At 42.1% G+C, this 16,971-nt stretch overlaps 1 protein-coding gene across 5 annotated transcripts in view; it reads left to right on the top strand.

Annotated features, from left to right (window-relative positions):
* shroom3 (shroom family member 3) overlaps window positions 1-16,971 on the top strand; it is a 388,660-nt gene that overhangs the window by 282,270 nt on the left and 89,419 nt on the right. The gene's annotated exons all lie outside the window — the stretch shown is intronic.

The raw sequence follows: 16,971 nt of genomic DNA, 5'->3' as shown, positions 1-16,971 counted from the left end.
ATGCTGTGGAAACCCAGTTTGCACATAAATAACAGCTCTGAGGAGATGCCTTATTAAAGAGAAAGAGCACGGAGGTGGCAGATTTGGAACTTAGAAGGACCAATTCATCCAACTTCAGAAAAGGATAGTGTAAGAGAGATTGATTAGAGGCTAGAGTGAGATGTGTTTGCCTTCTGGATGAGCAGCTTTGTCTTGTACCCTGTCCAGGAGTGCAAGCTAGACAGCTTGCACTGTCCAGAAGTAAAAGAGGTGTTCAAGCATTAGCATGTTTACGATTATATTGCCAAAAGGTTCAAGAGCATTTGGTGTGGAGGTGGCAAAAGAATGGAAATTGTGCAATTCTGAAATAATTTTGCATAGGGATGGGAAGTAGTATTGATGCCGGGGAGCTGGTAAGGTTAAGAGTATCAGATGATGAAGAAAGAGAGAGAACAGAGTCCACCACACATTCAAAATAAAGGTGGTAGATATTTGAAAAGTTAGACAAATTCATGTTTAATTTGTCCTGTTGAAGGAATGAAGGAGCTCAAGATATGAAGATTCATGTACTGCACTGGTGAACTTGTAAATACACTAGCTTCTGTGATGGATGTTGGGGAATGTCACATTGAATCATTTGCAAAATAATATATGGGATTGATTGACGAGTGGAGGGAGGTCATTGATGTGCGGAGGGAACAGTGGAGAGGCATCACTAAATGATGGGGTACTTTTGAGTCAATGAGAAAAATCATTAAATCCAGCATAGGTTAAACAGTTTGAGATGTAACCAAATATCAATCACCTCGTACCTTTTAGTTGGAGGCTATATGATGGTAATTTGTTTAAAGGTATGTGATGGCATGCTGTATTAAAGGCTGAAGAGGTGGCCAAGATAATGACAGATAATTTAAAGATGTTAAAAGTAGAATTCCAAAGTACATAATACAGGCAACAAAATATCCCGTGGAGAGCTCAGACTGACAGCCATACAGCTAATCATGGGTTAGGCCAGAACTTTCACGGTGACAGCTTTCTTAACATTCACAATGTATTGATGTGAAGGCATTGGATAATAGTTAGTAGGCTGTGTGATGGGATGAATGCAAAAAATGTCCAACAAGTAAAAAAGAAAAACAGGATTGAAGAGAGAGTACAGCACAGGAGTAAATATGGAGGCACGATTCTTGAGGGTGATGGGTGTTGCTATGAGGATTGGGATAAGACCTAACTGACTGAAGACGGACAAGCTTTGTTATCAAGTCAGAATAATTGAACAAAGTGGATCATTGCTGTTGATCCAGATTTAACTTGTCAAAACCATTGAAATTATTATTGGTGGAGGAAAAGCAAGCCCACAATGGTTAGCTCTCTCTGAGCTCTGAGTTAGATGTAAATAAAGCTAACCGAGATTGGAAAATTATTCTGGAATGTTTCACCAGACCAAATTCAACATCTCACTCCCATCATCTCTTTGCTTTTGTAATTGAACATGACTGGAAATACTGTGCGTGGCAGGCACCACCTGCTGAGAGAGCAGTTCAGAAGGAAGAGTAAGAGAAAAATGATTGGAGAATATGAGAGGCTTCTGATTTTTCACCAACGTATTGTGGGAGGGTGAGTGGAGCGTTAAATGTGAGGTTCTGTAATTTTCTGAATGTAATACACATTTTCCCCTGAAAATTTATCCAGATGTGATTAAATGTGGTGATGCAGCAAATTTGACTTTTCATTCATGAAAGTCCAAGTGTGTATTATAATTGAAATACATTGGTAAAGATAAAGTTTGGAACAAGCAGGAGGATACTGAGTTGGCGTGGTTTGAAGGGAAAGCATTGAACAGAAAAATTGAAAAAGAAGTTGTTTTGCTTTTCCTTGCATCCTCCACTTCAATAATTTTCTTTTTCTCTTTGTTGCTTCCCTCATTTAACAGTTGAATCACCTGACTCTAGCTCTGTCAGTGCTGTTCTGTAATAAGCTTGTAGAGACTGGTACAACTTGCATCGTGTGGATTTTTAAAAATCCTTCCTCCTTGAAGCAGAAATGCTGAATCTCAATCTATTCTTTACCACAAATAAAAATCGCTCCATCCTTAAAGTTATAAAGCCAATGCTCAGAATGGACCGAGCAAACCCAAATCCATTCTTTGCTTGCTCCGAAAACCAAATTCAAATTGAATCCAATTCATGGTCCCCATGAGAGAGACAAACAAGATCCAAGCTGACCAGATAAGGCATTTCACCCCATCTTGGCTTGATCTGATGCTTGACTGTAGCCAAAAGTCCACACTCCTTCCCAACCACAAACCAGATAAGAATATTTAATGGGTAATTTTCTTGAAATTATCACCTTATCATTGTGTAATGAGGCACATTATTGCCCAGTGGGCTATTCCAGTGGGTTGTTTAACTAAGTTGAAAACATGGTACATTATTCCCAGTTTACCTTTGAGAGAAAATGGTTGGAAAAAAAGTCAAAATGACCACCAGCAAGTTCTTCTGCTCAATGTGTTGGCTGCAGATGCCCAGCATTGTGTTTCTGACATGGCTCTGGTAATAAATTTCCAAGAGACTTGGAGTTGAGTTGGCAAGTTTAACTTGTCAATTTGTTTGCAGGAAACTCTTGTTTAAATAGCCTTGCCTAAGGGTGTAGATAAAGTTAAATACAGGAGCTGCTACTGTATATGGACTGTGCTCAATGTGATACTTTACGCAATGTCAGCTCAATAAACAAAAGTGAGATTATTTTCAAATGAGCAATTGCACCTATAATCACACCTTAGCAGGAGGACTTCCCTTTCAAATTAAGTTTAAAAAGCCAATTTGTCCCTTTCTTCCCTGAAGATGCAACTCTTCCTGCATCCCATAGGTGCTGATAGCTGCCCTGTATCTCGGCCGTGACATCCATTGTTTGTGAACCATAATAGGGAGTGTTGGCAGGAATGTCATTGCCTTCTTGCAAGCATCACTTCACTTTATTCAATGAAATAGCATTTGAATAAGGGAACCCTGGATGATTTCTCAGTACCCACCCCCCCCCCCCCCCGCCCCCCTACTTCAACCTGCACTTGCTTAGCGTAGCCATACAGATAAAAGTTGCAGTGCTTTATGCAACCATCAATACTGTGATCTTTTATTGGAATAGGAAAACAGGAATAGGCTATTCAAGCCTGTTCCATCCTTCTCTCTTTCAGATGAGATGTTGAACCAAGAGCCCATCTACCCTCTCAGATAAACATAAAAGATGCAATGGCACTATTCTGAAGAAAAGCAAGGGACTTTTCCCTAGTGCCCAGGCCAATATTTTTCCCTTAATCAACATCACCAAAACTGATTTATCTGGTCAGTAACAAGTGTTGGAAACTTGCTGTGCACAATGTGTTTGCGCCCCCCCCCCTCCCCCCATGACTACATTTCACAGGTATTTCATTGGCTGTAAAGAGCTTTTGGACACCTGGGCTCATGAATAATATTTTATAAATGCAAATCTTTTTTCATTCCATTAGATCAGGGTTGCTTTGTACCTTCATTTCATTTATTCACTTTTGCTCCATGTTCTTTGATACCTTTCCCTAAGAAATATTTGTCAATCTCAATCTTGAAAATGTCAATTGATCCAGCATCCTCAGTTTTGTGAAGGCAAGTTCCAGACTTCTGCAATCGTTGGTCTGAAAAGGTACTACCTGAGTTCACTTCTGAACAGATTTTTAAGATTATACCCCCTTGTTTTGATTTGTTCTGATCTATGATTGTCAAATGTATTGTTTTTTGCGTGCTGTACAAACAAAACATACCATTCATAGAGTACATAGGGGAGAAGGAAAGGAAAGCAGAATGTAGTATTACAGTCACAGCTAGAGCGTGCAGACAGATCAGCTTAATATAAGATAGATCTGTTCAAAAGTCTGATGGCAGCGGTGAAGAAGCGGTTCTTGACTTGGTTGGCACGTGATCTCAGACTTTCGTAACTTTTTCCTGATGGAAGAAGGTGGAAGAGAGTATGTCTGAAGTGCATGGGGCCCTTAATTATGCTGACTGCTTCTCCGAGACAGCAGGAAGCGTAGATGGAGTCAGTGGATGGGAGACTGGTTTGTGTGATGGACTGCGATAGGTTTGCAACCTTTTGTAGTTTCTTGCGATCTTGGTCAGAGCAGGAACCACACCAAGCTGTGATACATCCAGAAAGGATGCTTTCCATGGTGCAACTGTAAAAATTGGTATCTACTCTATCAAAATCACTTTCTCCAACCTTTCAAACTTAAAGAAGTCTAAAGTAGTTTGTGTAATGTGTCCTCATTATTTAACCCTTTGCTGCCTGATATCTTATGAATCACTGCCATATACCAACCACCTCCCCCTCCCCCGCCTCAAATATTTTCAATGACCAGATATGAGGCCTGTAACCTGGCTGTCAGAGCAGTGCACCTTCCAGGTTGACCAATTAGTGGGCAGTCTCTGGGTTTGCTGCCCAGTTAGGTGAGTCGAGGAGGAAGGAGAGTCAGTTGGCCCACCGGTGGCCTCAAGTGTCAGTGTGCTGCTCAAGCGGAAGCCTCAAAGGAGGATGCAACAAAAAGTCTGTGAGGATTGGAAGCCATCTGAGCACACAGCCTGAGAGAGTAGTCCCCACGAGCTGCTCTTGCAGTGCAAGCCTCTGTCTGCAGATGCCTCAGGCTTGTCATTTTCACCAGGGGCTGGGGTAACATCTGGTGGGTGGGCAGGGGGGAGGTGATGTGGGGGTGTCCCTGAGGCATCCCTTAAATGAGGTTCCCCCACTTTCCACCTTATCTCGTGAAGGCTCTAAAAAAAAAATGGTCCACCCACTCCTGTCTGACTCCCATGTTTTGGCAAATGAAGCATATAATGCAGGTCAGTAGGTTTGCTAACAAGCCTAATTGCCCTTTATTATCCATTTAAGTATGGCAGGCATGTTGCCAATTTTTGCACTCGCTCACCTAGCATGTTATGGGGACCAAGTCTAGGTGAGCAAGAAGGTGATGGGATAACCACAAATATGTATTTTACCTGCCCCCTCTCTCCCACTTGCCGTATTTCACCTTTGGTGTTAATGTGACACATGAGACCTTGCATCAACGTAAAACGTTTAGATGACTTCTAATATGACATGGCCCAAAGTGAATTGAGACAAGTGTTGTGAGACTATCACAAGAAAATGATTTCACTGCTTAGCTTTGGAGTTGACTGTAGTATAACTTCCACTGGTGTGAACCTCATTCCTCGCTTTTTAATGCTATCAGAGAGCGAATTGTTTCATTGGGCTCTTCAATATCGATCTGTCGCCAACATTTTGGCAGTTGAGGAATGGAGCTTTTGCGTGTGTGCAAGAACATAGCATATAGTCAGGCAAAGCAGTGAGGCTTTGTGCTTCGTGAATTAGACCTAAGGTTGTCACAAAGGATAGATTTAATTTTACCAGCCAACATGTCCGAAAACTCTCTTCTGTAAATACCAAACGTTATTCGAATGTTGTTTTTCATTTAAATCATTTTGTTTGCACAATGTTTCACAACACAATTAGCATTGCTATTTGGCTAAAAGAAAAACATTTGTCGATTGTGTGCTGTAAAATTGGGCAGCATCAATTGTTTAGGGAGGTGTGATCTCAATGGATAATCCACTGGAACAAGTATCTGATGTTAAAATGAAACAACCCTTGCCCTATGACATTGCTCATGGATAAAAGGTAAGGACTCTGCAGCATCTTCCTTCACTCTTTCTTACCTTGTGGTTATTTCCCTAGGCCCCCTTGCCTGCTGAGATCATGTGGCTATGCTGCTAAGCTCTGTTGCTTTTTCCACTTGTTGACACTGAATGGGAGATTGATTATGGATGTCATAATGGATGTGTTGTTTTAAGCCAGGGACACATCCTGCATCGTTTTTACTGCTTTGCTCACCATTAATGAACATATTACTGGTGCTGACAACACTACTGGTATCACAGACTGGGCTGTGGCTTTCACTCCCATTCAACTCTCAGAATTTAGTTGGATAGAATAGAATCATACAATCCCTACAGTGCAGAAGGAGGCCATTCAGCCCATTGAGTCTGCACTGGCCACAAACCCATCCAAGCCCTATTCTCGAAACCCCACCTATTTACCTTGCTAATCTCCTGACAATTTATCCTGGCCACATATCGCTGGACCATTTCATGCGGTTGTGTTTATCGTGAATCAATCAATTCCCAGATTGTAAATTCCAATTTAACTTATTCTTGATCTAGGGAAATGTTTAGAATTCTGATTGCTCATGTACCACATTCCAAACATTTAACTCCAGTTAACAGTACCTGTGGTGGACTGACTAGAAGCTGTATTGTCCAAGTTGCTACTGAGTTGTTCCAGTCAGGAAGCTCCCAGGACCACTACCTTGTCGGTGCTGGATTAAAGGAACAATTAAGATAGCATTAGGGACAAGATAACGACAACACTGTAGGCTGATAGACAGGAACAAAATCAGCTAAAGACTTCCCATTGCTGCATAATACCCTCTACCAGACTCCATGTGTGAGAATGTTAGAAGAGATCAGGATTGGACCCCGCTGTGATGGCCCAGCAGTCAAACTCACTGTCTTTCACTACTCGGACAAGGTACTGAAGGTTCCTGGAACCTATGGAAGTAGACCCCAGCAGGAAGCAATAAGGTCAGGAGATGGGAAAGAGAAATTGATGGGGAAATATATAAACTATGCTAGAATTTGCAAGACAATCTGGAAGACACCCCCACACACACACACACACACACACACACACACACACACACACACACACACACACAATAAGTAGTCTGGCGATTTAACTTTGTTACAGAAATACTGCCCCAGGCTGGGAAGATTATTACACATCAAAGATAGCGTTGAAATCATTGCCAGTGACTGACGTCGGATTGAATGTCACTGGCAATGTCTAAGTGGGGATATTTCAAAAAAACTCTTAAGACTGCAAGTAGAAAAAAAGTTCTGCAAAATATTTCCACAGTGGAAGGGTTCTAAAGAAAACTTTTGCAACAATAATTGTTAGTGGGGGCAGGGTGGGGGGGAGAAGAGTCTTTGTGCTATTCTCATGACTAAGTAGGATTATTAGGTTGACATAAACGTAGCCTAATAGTATTACCAGAATGTTTTACTGGATGGTTTCTGTGAGAGAAGCTTGCAAACCTGCCTGTTAGTATTGACACAGCAATCATTCACATCAAATGGAAGTGCTTAATCACAAATCCACCTGGTGGTTGCAATCAAAATGCACTGAATTGTGATTGGACACAAAAATTTCTGAATTGTTTAAAATAAAGTATATTTTTGGCAATAATTTGTGTTTTGGAGTTTGGAGGTCAGTGATTGATCTAGGGTTGCAGGTTATGAGCTCCCATTTTTCTCTGAATTTATTTCATTTGGTCATTTTAAGGTATTGCTGGGCAATTAGACTTGTGAAGCATTTTTCTTTCAGTTCATCAAATCTTTGACTTTATAGAAAGAATTAGCAAAAGGTATTGACCATTCCTTGAGTAAACACAATTATTTCATTAAAAAGCTGGGAGGCACAGCAGCCTTTAGTGCAGTAAGAAAGTCTCACAACACCAGGTTAAAGTCCAACAGGTTTATTTGTAGCCACTGGCTTTTGGAACTGGCTGTTCCTTCGTCAGGTGGGTGGGAGTTTTGATCACAAACAAGGCATATAAAGGCACAAACTCAATTTACATGAGTAAATTTACTTTAGTGTGCCATGGAATTGCAATTCCACAAGTGTGTGTGTGTTTACATTGAGTTGCGTGATCAAAGAATTGTTTTGAAATAGGATGTATTTACCCTTCCTTTAGGTTTTTAGTAGGCACTCAAAGCTTCATACATTTGAGGTCAGTCTGAATGAGCTTTAGCTATATCCCATCCCACTAAACCGTACAGAACAATGCCAACTCATTGTAGAAAGTATACTCCCTAACATACCAGTGTAACTTGCTTTGGATTATATTTTCTATCCTAGTGACTTCAATGAATTAGCAAGATTCAAAACCATATTTTGCTGTGGGACAGAACAGCGGCTGTAGGAAGTGCCTTACTTATGACCATTAATTATGTTGGACATGCTCGGATCTTCGTGTCTGGGTAGGACTCACCCTTGAATCTAATTGATGCAAAGGTATTATTATATTGTGTTGACTCATTTAGTTCCTGTGTGCGTTCCAACTACGTACCTATTTTATTGCTCTTATTCCCCTTTTTAGCCTCTAGTATCAAAGGTAATATGATCTGAAATTGATGAAAAAGAAAACCATTTTCAGCCTGAGGATTAACTCATGCATGAGAATTTACAGGACAGGAGTAACCATAGTGGCAAGTAAAAGAAGTCCCCCTTTAGTAGTTAACAACACTTCAAACATAAATAGAAATCTTCTAAAGCTTTTGCATCCTATGCTACAGCTACATCATCATTGTTGTCATTTGCTGGGATTTCAGTATTTTTCCATGCTTTCCATTGGGAGACGGGACCATTGGAATGATTATGCAGATGGAAAGCAATATAGCACCATCAAAATACGATCTTTTTGGAGGCAGATAACTTTTTACAAAGATCGGTTTCCCAGCCACTGACAGAATTGAAAGGTAAGATTCCATCTTTTAAGACTTTTACTGTAACAAAGAAACTAAAATCAACATGGATCTAACATTAATTAACAGGCAACCAATACATCAAATTTCAGAAAAAGCAATTTCAGATTTATCAGCTAACTCAAGTGGAATGTTTCTCATGTGTGAGACACTGTGCCCTGCTTTTGGCAGATGTGTAGCATTACAAAAGCAGTCCCACAATCAGGCCAAGATCTCCAACAGAGGCTCACTTCTCTTCACCATGCCAGGTTGAAACTTGCAGTTTCCTTTGAGAATTCTTCTACTTATTTTCCTGGATACAATTACCATTAGCAAGGCACAACTTAAGTACAAGTTTTAATCAGCATCAATTGCCACCAATTCTCTCTGAAGCAAAACCTGATCTACTCGATACTTATCTGGCTGAGGAGAGTGAATGATTGCTTCTTGGACTTTTGGCTAAGATCAAGCATCAGATCAAGCTCAAGATGCCTCAGAGCCTCATTTATCTGCTTGGATCTTGTGTCTCTCTTGTGGGGACCATGAATTGGATTCAATTGGATTTTGAATTCGGTTTGTAGAACAAGAAAGGAATGGACTTAGATCTACCTGCTCCACTCTGAGCATTGGCTTTGTAACTTTAAGAATGGAGTAAAACAATTAAAGGGACCTGCATTTTAGCACTGTAAGGAAGACTTGATGGTGATAGAGAAAAGAGCCACAGCATCAATATGGCACAGAAAGAGGCCTATTGTCCCATCAAGCCCATGTCAGAAGAAGTGGAAAAGAGGATGGAATTGCCAAGGCAAAAAAAATCCTTGAATATAAAAAAGCAAATTTATAGTTTTTGCGACACACAATAAGTTTCTCCATGGAGAAGGTATTGATATGATTTCAGATTTTGTTCACACGAGTGGGCAGTGCAGCACAAGCTCTGTCATAAACTATCAGACCCTGGCTGTGATGGCTGAGAGAAATCGGAGCGGGTTTGATTCCTGGTTTGAATGAGTTGTTACACATCAGGACAGAGTGCAGCATTACAATTGGCCACAGCAGAGAGTTAACGTGATTCCTGGTTAAGGAACTGGAACTGCAGCTTAAGGACCTTCGCCTCATTAGAGAGAATGAGGAGGTAATTGACAGGAGCTACTGGCAAGTGGTCACACTGGGGCAATGGGAAGAAGGCAAGTGGGTAACAGTTAGGAAGGGGAAAGCTCACGTGATGGAGTGCATGCCGGTGGATGTCCCCCTTCAAAATAAGTACTCCTGTCTGAGTACTGCTTGTGGGGACAGCTCACCTGGGGGAGGAAGCGGTGGCCAGGTCTCTGGAGCTGAGCCTGACCCAGTACTTCAAAAAAGTAAGAAAAAGAGCAACAATGCAGTGTTAATAGGGGACTCCATAGTGAGGGGATCAGACAGGCGTTTTTGCGGACGCAGACGGGAGTCACGAATGGTGATTTGCCTCCCTGGAGCTGGGATCCGGGATGTCTTTGGATGCGCCCCAGACATCCTGAAAGTGCAGGGTGAGGAGCTGGAGGTTGTGGTTCATATAGGTACCGCTGACATAGGCAGGAAGAGGGAAGGGGTCATGAAAAGGGATTATAGGGAATTAGGTAGACAGCTGAGAAAGAGGAATGCGAAGGTAGTAATCTCAGGATTGCTGCCTGCGCCACGGGAGAGAGAGCAGAAATGGAATGAGGTGGAGGGCGAATGCATGGCTGAGGGACTGGAGCAGGGGGCAGGGATTCCTGTTCCTGGATCATTGGGACCTCTTTAGGGGCAGGTGTGACCTGTTCAGTAAAGATGGGTGGTACTTGAATCCCAGGGGGACCAATATCTTGGCGGGAAGATTGGTTAGGGCTACTGGGGGGACTTTAAACTAGAAAGGATGGGGGGAGGGAATAGAGATGAGGAGACTCGGAGCGAGGAAGTTAGATCCCAGGTAGAGAAGGACTGTAGACAGTATGAGAGGGAGGTTAGACGGGTGATGGAGAAGGGAAGTGCCCAGACCGAGGGTCTGAGGTGTGTCTATTTTAACGCCAGGAGTGTAGTGAACAAAGTAGGTGAGCTTAGGGCGTGGATTACTGCTTGGGAATGTGATGTGGTGGCCATTACAGAGACTTGGATGTCTCAGGGACTGGACTGGGTACTTCAGGTGGCGGGATTCAGATGCTTCAGGAAGGACAGGGAGGGGGGCAAAAGAGGTGGGGGAGTGGCACTGTTGATCAGGGACAGTGTCATGGCTGTAGAGAAGGTGGATGCCGTGGAAGGACTGTCTACGGAGTCTCTGTGGGTGGAAGTTAGGAACAGCAAAGGGTCGATAACTTTGCTGGGTGTTATCTATAGGCCGCCCAATAGTGACAGGGAAGTTGAGGCGCAGATAGGGAAACAGATCCTAGAGAGATGTAGTAATAACAGAGTTGTCATGATGGGAGACTTTAATTTCCCAAACATTGACTGGAATATCCCTAGGGTAACGGGTTTGGATGGGGAGGAGTTTGTTAAGTGTGTTCAGGAGGGTTTCCTGACACAGCACATGGATAAGCCTACGAGAGGAGAGGCTGTACTTGACCTGGTGCTGGCTAATGAACCAGGACAGGTGACGGATCTCTCGGTGGGAGGGCATCTCGGAGATGGAGATCATAATTCTATCTCCTTCACGATAGCATTGGAAAGAGATAGGATCAGGCAGGCTAGGAAGGTGTTTGTCTGGAGTAAGGGGAAATATGATGACATCAGGCAGACAATTGGGCAAGTAAACTGGAAGGAGGTGTTCTGGGGGAGAAGTACTGAATGAAGGTGGCGATTTTCAAGGAATGTTTGACTGGAGCTCTGCACGACAACGTTCCGATGAGACAAGGAGGTTTTGGTAGGTCGTGGGAGCCGTGGTGCACGAAGGTTGTGGTGAACCTAGTCAGGAAGAAAAGAAAGGCGTGTAAAAGGTTCAGAGAGCTAAGAGATGTTAAGGATCTAGAGGAGTATAAGGCTTGTAGAAAGGAGCTTAAAAAGGAAATTAGGAGAGCCAGAAGGGGTCATGAGAAGGCCTTGGCGGGTAAAATTAAGGAGAATCCCAAGGTGTTCTACAAATATGTGAAGAGTAAAAGGATGAGAAAAGAAGGGATAGGACCTATAAAAGGTGAAGGGGGAAAGGTCTGTGTGGAAGCGGAAGAAATGGCAGAGGTACTTAATGAGTACTTTGCCTCGGTATTCACGGTGGAAAGTGATCTGGGAGGTTGTACTACAGGTTTGCGGCAGACTGAAAAGATTGAATATGTGGATATTAAGAAAGAAGATGCGTTGGAACTTTTAAGTTCTATCAAGATAGATAAGTCACCGGGACCGGATGGGATGTACCCAAGTTACTGTGGGAGGTGAGGGAAGTGATTGCAGAGCCCCTGGCGATGATCTTTGCATCGTTGATGGAGACGGGAGAGGTTCCGGAGGATTGGAGGATTGCGGATGTGGTTCCTATTTTCAAGGAAGGGAACAGGGATAGCCTGGGAAATTACCGACCGGTGAGTCTGACCTCAGTGGTTGGTAAGTTGATGGAGAGGATTCTGAGGAACGAGATTTATGAGCATTTAGAGAAGTTTAGAATGTTCAGGAATAGTCAGCACGGCTTTGTCAAGGGCAGGTCGTGCCTTACGAGCCTAGTTGAGTTCTCTGAAAATGTGACTGAACACATTGAAAAAGGAAGAGCGGTTACATGGACTTCAGCAAGGCATTTGATAAGGTCCCCCATGCAAGACTTCTTGAGAAGGTGAGAGGGCATGGGCTCCAAGGGGCTTTGGCCTTGTGGATCCAGAACTGGCTTGTCAGCAGAAGGAGAGAGTGGTTGTGGATGGGTCTTTTTCTGCATGGAGGTCGGTCACCAGTGGAGTGCCCCAGGGATCTGTTCTAGGACCCTTGCTGTTTGTCATTTTCATAAATGACTGGATGAGGAAGTGGAGGGAGGGGTTAGTAAGTTTGCCAACAATACGAAGGTTGATGTTGTGGATAGTCTGGAGGGATGTCAGAAGTTGCAGCGTGACATAGATAGAATGCAAAACTGGGCGGAGAAGTGGCAGATAGACTTCAACGCAGATAAATGTGTAGTGGTCCATTTTGGCAGGACCAACGGGATGCAGGAGTACAATATCAAGGGTAGGAGTCTTAGCTGGGCTGAAGAGCAGAAGGAACTTGGGGTCTGGGTCCATAGGGCTCTTAAATCGGCCTCGCAGGTGGAGGATGTGGTCAAGAAGGCGTATCGTGTACTGGCCTTCATTAATCGAGGGATTGAGTTTTGGAGTCGGGAGGTAATGCTGCAACTTTATAAGACCCTTGTCAGACCCCACTTGGAGTACTATGCGCAGTTCTGGTCACCTCACTACAGGAAGGATGTGGAAGCTATTGAGAGGGTGCAGACAAGATTTACAAGGATGTTGCCTGGATTGGGAGGCATGCCTTATGAAGATAGGTTGAGAGAGCTAGGTCTCTTCTCCCTGGAGAGATGAAGGTTGAGAGGCGACCTGATAGAGGTTTATAAAATGTTGAGAGGAATAGATAGGGTGGATTCTCGGAGGCTATTTCCCAGGGCTGAAATGGTCGCTACGAGAGGACACAGGTTTAAGGCGCTGGGGAGCAGGTACAGAGGAGATGTTAGGGGAAAGTTTTTCACTCAGAGAGTGATGAGTGAGTGGAATCGGCTGCCATCGGTGATGGTAGAGGCGAACTCGCTGGGGTCTTTTAAAAGACTTCTGGATGGGTATATGGGATCTAATGGGATTGGGAGTTGCAGATAGTTGTATGGCTTGGTAGGTATAGATGTGATCGGCGCAACGTGTGGGCTGAAGGCCCTGTTTGTGCTGTAGTGTTCTATGTTCTATATGTTCCTGCTTCTGCTGGCTTTGCAGAGACCCCTACTGGAATTGTGTGTGCAGGGATGCTGGGTGCAGACAGAAGGGTGTCCTCTGTAGCTGGTTGCAAATAAAACGTGCAAATAAAAATAAAGACAGAAGGGTGTACTCTGTAGCTGGGTGCAGACAGAAGGGTGTCCTCTGTTGCTGGGTGCAAATGAATCATGATCTCTTCGCTGACTGCTACCAGTGGAACTTTAGGGAGTGGAGAAATAAAAGAGGTTGAATCTGGTTGGTGAGGAGATCTGTCAGTTGTATTTTGCCCTTTTGCTTTATGCTATACGTGGTGAAAGGCCAAACCCATGTTTCAGGGCACCAGCAAGATCACAAGAGTAAAAAAGGAATAAATCAGGAAATGATTTGGGTTTAAGAGACTGTTGATTGTAGAAAGCAGGAACAGATCTTTTGCCATTTTGCATCATCCTACTGAACATTGGTGCTACATAACAGTATGAATCTTAAAAATGTTAGGTTTTTTGGCTTGCAGGAAGTTGTTAACATTCATTACTTCTGGACACTTCTGACCAAATATTTGGAATCTTTTCCTGTGGTATTACCCCAGGATCATAATCTGTGTGCTTGCATGTGTATGTATTTTGTGAAAATGCCAGAAGAATGCAGCCATTCTTTGTTTTGGCTTAGTTCTTTCAGGTGGTTGTGATCAGTGATCTTGGAGCTTCATTAGCCTTACTAAAATTAAAATGTCGAGTTGGTTAGGAATCCAAGCTTGTACTTAATTACATTCCTGAAAATGTTCAGTTAATCCCTTGACTGACAGGAAGAAGTATTTGATCTGTCTGCTGTTTAATGGTCCATCTTCGCCATTGGGTGTGTGAGTGAGGTTCTTTTTGATGTTCGCTCTTTTGTTGTAGTATTAGTTTGGGTGAAACCTGGGTCATTCTTGAACCTGGCTGGATTGATGCTGCATTTCTTGGTCACTCATGGGGATATCTTGGATGACTGGTCTATTTTATCTTTTCAAGAATGCAAACATTCCGTTACGTACCCACAGATACTTCATGATTTCCCCTTGATTTCACTCTCGGTGTTCTTCAGATTACAGCCCTGAGATAATACCACAGGAAAAGATTCCAAGTACTTAGTCCAAAGTGTCCAGAAGTAATGAAGGTTAACAGTATCTGCCAAGCAAAAAAAAATTAACCTATTTAAAATACATGAAGTGCACTTACTGACTACATTTGGGGTGTAAAGCTGTGAACTATTAACCAGTGGATTGTAAACGTGACCGTGTATTGTAGTGACATAAGTCAGAGGTTAAGGTAACTGATGTAATGTTGGATCTCTAAGTTATTTATAACTTTAACATTCGACCTTTATGCCATTTTCTCAACTTTTTGGAATTTTTATAGGACAGGAATTAATCGTCTTTCTAACTTTATGTGAACAAAGATAAAGATTATTTTCACAACTGTGGTTGCATAGTGATTTGAATTGTTGTACTGTCTCTTGCTCTGCGAGACGCGGGCCCCTGGTTAAGGCCCAGTGATTTTCCACTATGTCGAATATATTTGCAGTTTTAATTTTTTTTTAAATGTCTTGGGCATGTCATGTTGGTGTTGAATGTCAACCTAAGATATAGTTTCCATGGCATTTAATTATATTGCACACATATTTTGATATTCTGATACTGAAAGAAAATCCATATTTCTGGGGCCACTTTTGAATTAGGTTATGCTTGAAACACCTCTTGCATATAACTGGCAGTGCTTTCATTAAGAGCTAAAACAGTCCTTCCTATAGCCTGAGGTGCATTAAGAGTTTGCTAGCGAAAGCCATTGTATTTTCATTTAATAAATTGAATTTGTACCTTAGTTAGATAACGTGTTAATAGTTCATCTATTGCTCAAGTCTGATCCGGCTAAGCATTACTTTCCAAGCTCTGCAAACATTCCAGAAACACTCGTATCATTGTAAATATTACAGCAAATGATTTCAAATAATTTTGTATTAATAGTAGGCTTTGTACTTGGGCACATTAAGAGTGTCTACTTGTTAAGAGGGTGGTAAGGTCAGAAAATTGATTACATATTGAAACACTTGCAATTTGTTTCTGGTTGCAGCTTGGTTATGTGAATGGCAATGAGTTAAGGTGCATTCAGTTGATACGTTCATTATTAAAAATTTATTCTTTCATGGCATGTGATGTGCTGGCTAGACCAGCATTTATTTCCCATCCTTGAGGTGGTGGTGAGCTGCCACCGCCTTCAACCACTGCAGCTCATCTGGTGTAGGTACATCCATGGTCCTGTTAGGAAAAGAGTTCCAGGATTTTAACCCAGATTAAAATGATCCAATGGCAAAAGCTGTCAGGGTGAACTTTTGAGTTTCATCATCCACCAACACTTGTGGCTAGAGTCAAACCATTGTTCAAGGAGAGTCTGTGAAGCATCAGGTTATTTACACTACAGCAAAGACTTGAACATAGCGATCAAAACCCACTAGTACGAAGGGGCGTTAATATATTTGGAACCAGGTAGAATTAATTAGAGTAAATCTAGTTTGGAGTTTTTTATTAATGTTGGTGAACACTTTGAAAATTTCACTGCTGTGAAGATGATTAACATTTAAAATATTGACAATTGTTTTTAAGGGAAACATTTTGCCCCAGTTCCAACTGTGTGGCAGAAGAATTTTTAGACAAAGGGCATTGGATAGGTACATCTGTAACTCGAGAGTATTAACTTAACAGCTGAATGCAGCACAATAGAAAGAGAAAGCCAGCAGTGCCTGATAATTACAATAATACTTAAAGCAATTGTTGGTCTCATCTTGGCATAAGCTGAATGTAAAAGCAATAAAATGAATATTACTGAGAACGCAGCTTTGTTGTTGTTGCAAAATGGGACAGTTACAATGCTGACATCAATCTCCATCTTTCTCATCAGTCTATAGTGTTCTGATTGAGTTTTCTTTTCATTGCCTTTTTGTGCATGTAAGTGTAAGGGATGTCTGTGCTGTGGAATGACATATTTTCATTCTGACCACATGAGTAAGCGTAGGGAACTCTGACATGATCAAAAACAATTGGAACTTGCAACTATATTATGCCAGTGTGACTTTTCGTATTTTTTTGCACTGGCTATTATGTGGCCTTTTGAATTGAATTTTTTCCTCAGTTTTTCTGAAAATTCAATAAGCCAGAAATAACCCTGCACCACTCCATCTCCAGTATGGGATACTGAGTAGCTCATGTGTTTCTTCTCCTGACCCTGTATACTGCAAATAATTCAAAAATGAACTCAGCACACAGGGATCTTACAAGTCACATGGCCAATATTACATTCACTAGCTTTATTTTTGTTTGACACTTAGCCAGACTTGTCTTTCTGACTGTACAATGACTTACTGAAATGTCCAGCAAGCCACACGCTGAGTCTTCAATCTGCATTGTTCAGTAAGATCCACAGGCATGGCTGTGTTTTAGCCAAATGCACTAAATTTAGTTATATGCACTTGACATGCATTCAAACAGT

The sequence above is a fragment of the Carcharhinus amblyrhynchos genome, chromosome 1 (genome assembly GCF_965287045.1).
Source record: "Carcharhinus amblyrhynchos chromosome 1, sCarAmb.v2.hapA, whole genome shotgun sequence".
NCBI lineage: Eukaryota > Metazoa > Chordata > Chondrichthyes > Carcharhiniformes > Carcharhinidae > Carcharhinus > Carcharhinus amblyrhynchos.
The sequence above is the reverse complement of the archived record's forward strand: the minus strand, read 5'-3'. Positions and strand labels throughout refer to the sequence as shown.